Genomic DNA, 6,948 nt, shown 5'->3' on the forward strand with positions numbered 1-6,948 from the left:
GAAAAAAAAGGCAAGCAACTTAAGCATTTAATCGAACAACTAAGAATTAAATCATCATCATGAGGGCATATTATTTGTGGCAAATTAAACGCGTAAAGGCATCGGGTATGAAATTTGATATTAATATCAGCAATTTTCTTCCATCATCATCATCATCTTCAATTTTTCTTGTACCATGTCTCGTCTATTCTTTTTTGCTGTCTATTGAGAGGGTTCTTTTGCAAAAATTATAACGTCAAGCCATCAGCATAAATAGCTTCATAAAGAAATAATTTTTTTCATCCTCTTAAAATCGTTAGACATTCTAAAATAAGCTTAAGATGCTGTACAAACTGGAATGTTGTGGCGAATTGTTATGTCAGCTAATTAGTTCGTCGTTTTCTAATGAATGGGTGCTTTATGAATGAATTTAAGATGGTCTTCTTCTTATGATGAGTCTATGGTTGTGTAGTTGTGGATAATGAAGAAGATGTGTGGAACAGGAAGTGGAACTTAATGGATTTTACGTGTTTTGTGCATTTAGGAGTGTATTATGATTCTTACTAACATACTGAGATGGCTGTATAGATCAACTGGGAGCTGTGGCTTCTTAAATGATGCTTGAAGCTGACTCTAAGGTTAAGCAAATTTATAAACTAGCTGCAATCCTCTAAAACTCTATTATGATCAACAAATATGAATTTTAAGCTCTAAATACAGTGAATTAATCCCATACAAAGATTATACAAACTCAAAATAATTCCAGCAACCGCCAAGAAGCTCCTTTAATTCACTTATTCAAGACATCTTCTTCCGCATCAGCAATTTGCAAATTCCAAAACTTCAAAAGATCCAAACAATTTGAAACGAGGCTTCACTAAAATGTTTTAAGGATAAAAATGACGGCATCAAGTGAATTAAGAAAATTTTTTTATTGTGTCTCTCCGCTGTTTCAGTTTTACTAAATGAACAAAACAGGAATAAAAAGACGAACAGAACAAAAATTTCTCCATCAACATCAAAAGCATTAAAGAAGCAAAATAGCAAGCAACAGAAGAGGGAAGAATGAATAAAATTTTATTAAAACTAAGCAAAGTTGGATGTTCTTTGTGTCATTGCTGTGCATGAGAGGATGGCAGCGACTTTTTTTCTCTGCTTGCCAAAATAATTGTCTGAAAAATGAAAAATTAAGAGAAAACAGCAGCAACAGAGTGAAATAGAAGAAATGGTGGAAAATAAGTTTTGAATGTCAACGAACGTGATGTGCTTTTAGTGGGATTTTTGGTGCAGGGTTGGGATTAGGGATTTGAAGGTAAGGAACAGTTTTGAACTGGTAAACTTAAGAATATTGAAAATTGATAGCATTTAAGATTGTTTAGGACTGTTTTCTTTAATTCTAGAAGTTTTTAAGGAAGTTTGACCAAAAAAGCTCATTTTGGTGTAGACCTTACACTCTATATCGCGGAACTAACTAGAATCTAATGAGAATTTATTGACATCATCCATATGTGATCTCAAATTACCTGACAATTGCAATTTAGGTACCAAACCAACATCAGAACGGCTTAATCACCATCACACTCTCGACATCACATTCCTGTGAATATCAAGACCCAGCAATTGAATATTTTTATGTACCTGGATATAGATCTATATACCAAGTAATTTCTCTTCCATTATTTTCCATTCCTACCTAATCAAAAAACCGTTATACCTGAAAATCACATTATAATCACCAATAACATCCTCAATAATTCCCAATTTCATAATCAAACTCATCCAGTCCCTTCCTATCATGTCTCAATCCACAATAATTCTCACAAAACATTCCTACCGCAACATAAAATACTCTCTTTTATTGCAAACTTCTGTTCGGTTTCTCCAATTCCTATTCTAATTTTCTATATCTTCTTTTCAGTGATAATACAATAGCTACTACTGCTACAAGCCTTAACGAGGAAAAGAATCTATTGTCATTGTATCCATTTAATAACAATAAAAAAGTAATCCAAAGATATTCAGACAAAAAAGTGTTTAGAAAATTTCATATTAGAGAGATTAATAGAACAAGCTGAAAATAGAAATGGTAAATTATATCAAGAAGAAGCTATGGTAATAACAATAACAGTTTTCTATAGGGTCGACTTTTTTTTTGCAAGTCTAAAATTATTATAGCCTGCATTGTATAGTTGAAGAGGAAAATGTGTAAGAACGATGCGAGAGTCTTTTCATATTCCGCATGATATTTTTTTTGTTAGGCTCATTTCTTTATGGTGATTCAAGTGACTAGAAAGTAGAGCTTTAAGTTGTGGAGTAATTGAGTTGTTGAACATAGAGCGAAGACTAATCCACAAAGTCTTTGAGTTGAACAGAATCCAGACGAATGTCCTTAAGTTGACTCAAATTGGTTATTTTCATGATCAAGTTAAGCAAGGGCATGGTCAGAAATTTATTGAGGAACGATTTTGAAGTGGAACCTAAAATTAAGTGAGGGTTTATGATTGTCTAAAAACTGTCTAGCAAATCGAGAAATTTTGACCAAAGAAGGATGAAAAGGGTTGCAACCTAAACCGTTTCATCGACAGTCCAGACTCAACCCTAATTCTAAGTCAGTGGGAGGCAGCCTTTTCGGCGTCACGGTATAGCTTGATGGTAAGTCCGCACACATAAAATGCGATGCTTTTCATGTCCAAAACAATTTAGCGACACACTAGTATGCTCAGTGTCCTTCTTGCCTGTCTTTATCAAAAAAATTCTGCATATTCAGACAAATTGAAGACTTAATAATCCCAAAATTTTCACTTTCCAGCTACTCGCCGAACGAAATTCTAACAAAATAGACCAAAAATGAACAAAGAACACTTCTCAATGCTGATGAAATAATTTAATCATGATGACAAATCAGTTTTTTGTGCCTACTCTAATAAAACTTATTCTCCCAAGAATTGGCTTATATGAGTGTGTGTGGGGGTCATATTTCTATAATTTAATAAGTAGAAAAACAGCTTTAAGCTTCTTATCATCATCGTGCGTGCACAGGAAGAATTCAATTTTTACGCAATCCACATCATCTGTGAAATTGAGACAAGCACATGCATACCCATACACAGTATAATCATGATTATGAGGCAAAAAAAATAACAACACATTGAGTATGAAAACAATGATAATGAGAATGAAAGAAGTAAGATAATGTCGGTCATATTCACAAGAGATTCATTCGTCAGAATGTTGACATTGCGTAAATAACAGAAATTTTTCACTATATCGTTAATTTAATTTACTTAATTAACAAAATTAATCATTATGTTTTGAAAATAAGAATAAAAGGAGGGAAAATGAGGTAAAAAATAAATATTCTTTGTTTGTTTATTGACCGTTATGGGTGATGTCCATGGGAATATTTTGTTGAGGAGTTTGTTTAGTGATGTGGATTAGTAGATCAAATTTTGGAGTTTAGTTGTCATTTGGGGTTTGTGGATCAGGTGAATTTGGTAGCTTCTATAAGAGACAATGAACACTAAGTCGTCGATCTTTTGATCGGATTTGTAGATGACTAGGAGCGGATACTTGGTGAAAATCTACCAGATTCCCGGAAATATCGGTGTTTTATACGACAAACATTAGAAATACCTGAAAAAATGTATGAGATACCTGGAATATTTTTAGAATTTCCACTCCTAGGTAGACTCTTAGGTATTGGCGATTGAATATCAATAATATATCAGAACACATTGTATTGATAGTGCTACATCAAATCCAAACAGACAAGAAGAATGTTCAGACTCAGAATTTTGAGCACTGTTAATTACATAGATTGAGTATACTCTTAAGAATGCAAAGGAAAGCAAAGCTCGAAATTGTTCGAATTATTTTTGAAGTCAAGTCGACTCGAGCCGACATCTCCATACAAAATTTAAGTCAACTTCCAGCTCTGCAACAAAGTATCAAATCGAAAATTTAGCAGCAATTGCCTCACATGATTAAATTCTCGACATTCCAGACTCTTTCTAGAATTTAATGCTAAATTTGACATATTAACAATTATTAGTGATGATCTAAACATTGAGAACCAGTACACATTAAGAACCCGTATTCATACTGTTCATAATTGATATCTCTTCTATCTATTTCCCAAAAAATACCAACAAAACAGTCAAACGCTCTCCCACAGAAGCTTATTTTAGTTTCCCAAACCCGCACTAACCACGACTGCAAATAAATAAGAGCATTAGCGCTTTTTTGATATGATGGCTTTGTAAATTAGTCACAAATGTCAGTGCGTATTACAAACCATCATCAAAAATAAAAATATCCAAATGAGGGAGTAAAACAGAAATTTTTTAGCATGTACGCAGTATGGCATTAAAATTGTGTGGCTTTAAATGATGGTGAAAATTTTTCCTTTCATGTGGTAAAATGAATATTGGACATGAAAATTGTGGATTAAATATTCATTTTTATTGCAGATGACATGAAAAGCTTTTTTTTGTGTGGAAATGTTTGAATGATTTTGATTTAAAATGTGTTTTTTTGAGGGTGTTGATTGATTTACAGTTGCAGGTGTGAATCTGGGAAATTGATTGCAATTTAGCAAGTATTCATCAAAATATTTGGGAATTTAAAAGTTAAAAAACATCATAATTAAGTCCAATAATTCTAAAGACATCCTACTTCCTTAGAATTTCACAAAAAGTCTGCAAGCCCACACCAGCAATTCCCATTTTTCACATCCAAACACGAAAGGTCAATGTCGTAATATTCAATAAAACTAAATTATACAATTTTACGCATTCCGCTCATGAACCTTTTTTTCGCCCACACTTTCCAACCATTCAAAATCCATAACACATTTTATGCCATTTTATTGCCAATTACACGTAATTTGATACATGACAATAATAAATCATGTTGAATATTAATAACGATTTGTATGACTATAACATGATTTGAGACTAATTATAATTCAAGTCGATAAATTGATTTCAAATATCAAGTGATAATAAATTTTTGAATGATATTTAATGACATGTTGTATGAAAAGTAATCAAAACTATTGTCAGACAATAATTAAGTGCGTTTATTAGATTTATGAAATTGATAGTCAGCAATTTAATGAAGTATCGGTGGAATTATGAGATATTCGTTGATTTTGTGGGAATTTAAATGGTGTTGATGAAGGGATTCACGATTTGGTGTTTTGAGTTTGATATCAGTAAGAATAAAATTTAAATCAAAAGAAATTTAAACAAGATTCATTCAAAAAGTTCAAAATTCGAAGGGCATGTTCAAATTTGAACTAAATTTGGATTTAAATTCAAGTTAAACTCAAATTAAAGAAAAATCAAGATTCGAAAAGGAAACGGAAGTACAAAATTAAAAATAAAAGTTTTAAATTTGAACTTTATGTATTTTGGTGCAAAGTCAAAGTTTGAAAGGAAAATTTTTTTGGAAAAAGTGCAAATTTCTTAGATTGTAGCACATTTTGAGACTAAATAACAGATCTAAAAGCAAAAATTATTGCAGTTGACTTAAGTTGACTCAGACAAGCTGACGTTTTGTACAAAAAGTCAAATTCAAGACGAGTCAGCTTATAAGAGTCACTTTAGCTTTAATGGATATGACAATTTGGTTACAATTAAGCAAGTGGGCTTGAGTCAATATTAAGTTCATTGAAAAATTTATTAAATTGCAAGATTTGAAGCTAAATCTAAACTATCTTCATTTCTTGTCCAATTTTAAACTAACTTCTGGTGAACTACTTTACTGAGTATCAGTTTAGTTTATCCAGGTATCAGGATTGTTTAACATTCAACCAAATCAGGTATGTATCTTTAAAAATCAAATTTTAAATCACCAACCTTAAAATTTTAAAACCCCAATAAAATAATCAAAATTTAATACTTTTCTACCTAAAAAGTCATTTATAAAAATCTCAAAAAGATTTCTCATTAATCTCAAGAATCAAGAAAACCAATTTAATTGTGATATACACAAAGGAATCTTTGGTATCAAAAAAATATTCATTTCAGATTATGACATAATAATTTACAACATCCGTCATAAAATTCCATCATAAAATTTCTCTAAAATCCCTCAACATCTTAAAATGACATGAATTATTAATGTCGAAGACATTTTTTCTCATCATGTATTGTACAATGAGCAAAATTGTCACGTAAATTCCGAAAAGAAAAGCATCGATCCAGGGGGAAGATTACTTGGCGTGAAACGTATACGCCAAAAATTTCACATCCGTGGCGTGAAATTTCACGACATTTCACGCCGTTTCACGCCACTTTCACGCCATTTCACGCCGTTTCACGCCATTTTCACGCCATTTCACGCCAGCGTCGTGAAATTTCACGCCAATTTTTTTTATTTTTAAAATCGACTTTTCCAATGGTTTTTCAACTTTAAATTGGTTTTTAAGTTGATTTTCACCCTAAGTAAGAGAACCGATCTGAAATTCGGTTTTCTCAGGGGTCAGAGATCCAAGTCACTAATGTCGGCGGCTAAATATTTGCATACTTTAGTGATTAAAGCATATTTTTACACGCTTTTATTTAAGTCACTCTGTTTGTATGCGTCAAATCTTGGAATCGATTTTTCGACCACTTCTGTTGATCCTATTGAGCTCAAAATTTTTCTACATGTGTATTCCCGATGACAATACAATATTTAGGCATTTTGAAATCTCAAAAATTCTTAATTATGCTAAAATTAATTAAATAAAATTTGAGATGGGAAAAAATCCGAAGTCAGTTAAGTATATTTCTAATGTACATGAATTAGACCATATATAAGGTTGAAAATTAATTTCTATGTTTTATTGTGCATTGATTAATAATACCAGCTATTAATTATGTTAAATATAGTATTCGTTCAAAGTATTATCGGAGGAGAAAAAACAAAGTTAAGTATTTTTCTCGTGGAATATTTAAAATTCAAAAAACCGTTATAGTTTGA

This window comes from Chironomus tepperi, unplaced genomic scaffold (genome assembly GCF_022539635.2).
Source record: "Chironomus tepperi strain 1889 unplaced genomic scaffold, CSIRO-AGI_Ctep_v1 contig_445, whole genome shotgun sequence".
NCBI classification, from domain to species: domain Eukaryota; kingdom Metazoa; phylum Arthropoda; class Insecta; order Diptera; family Chironomidae; genus Chironomus; species Chironomus tepperi.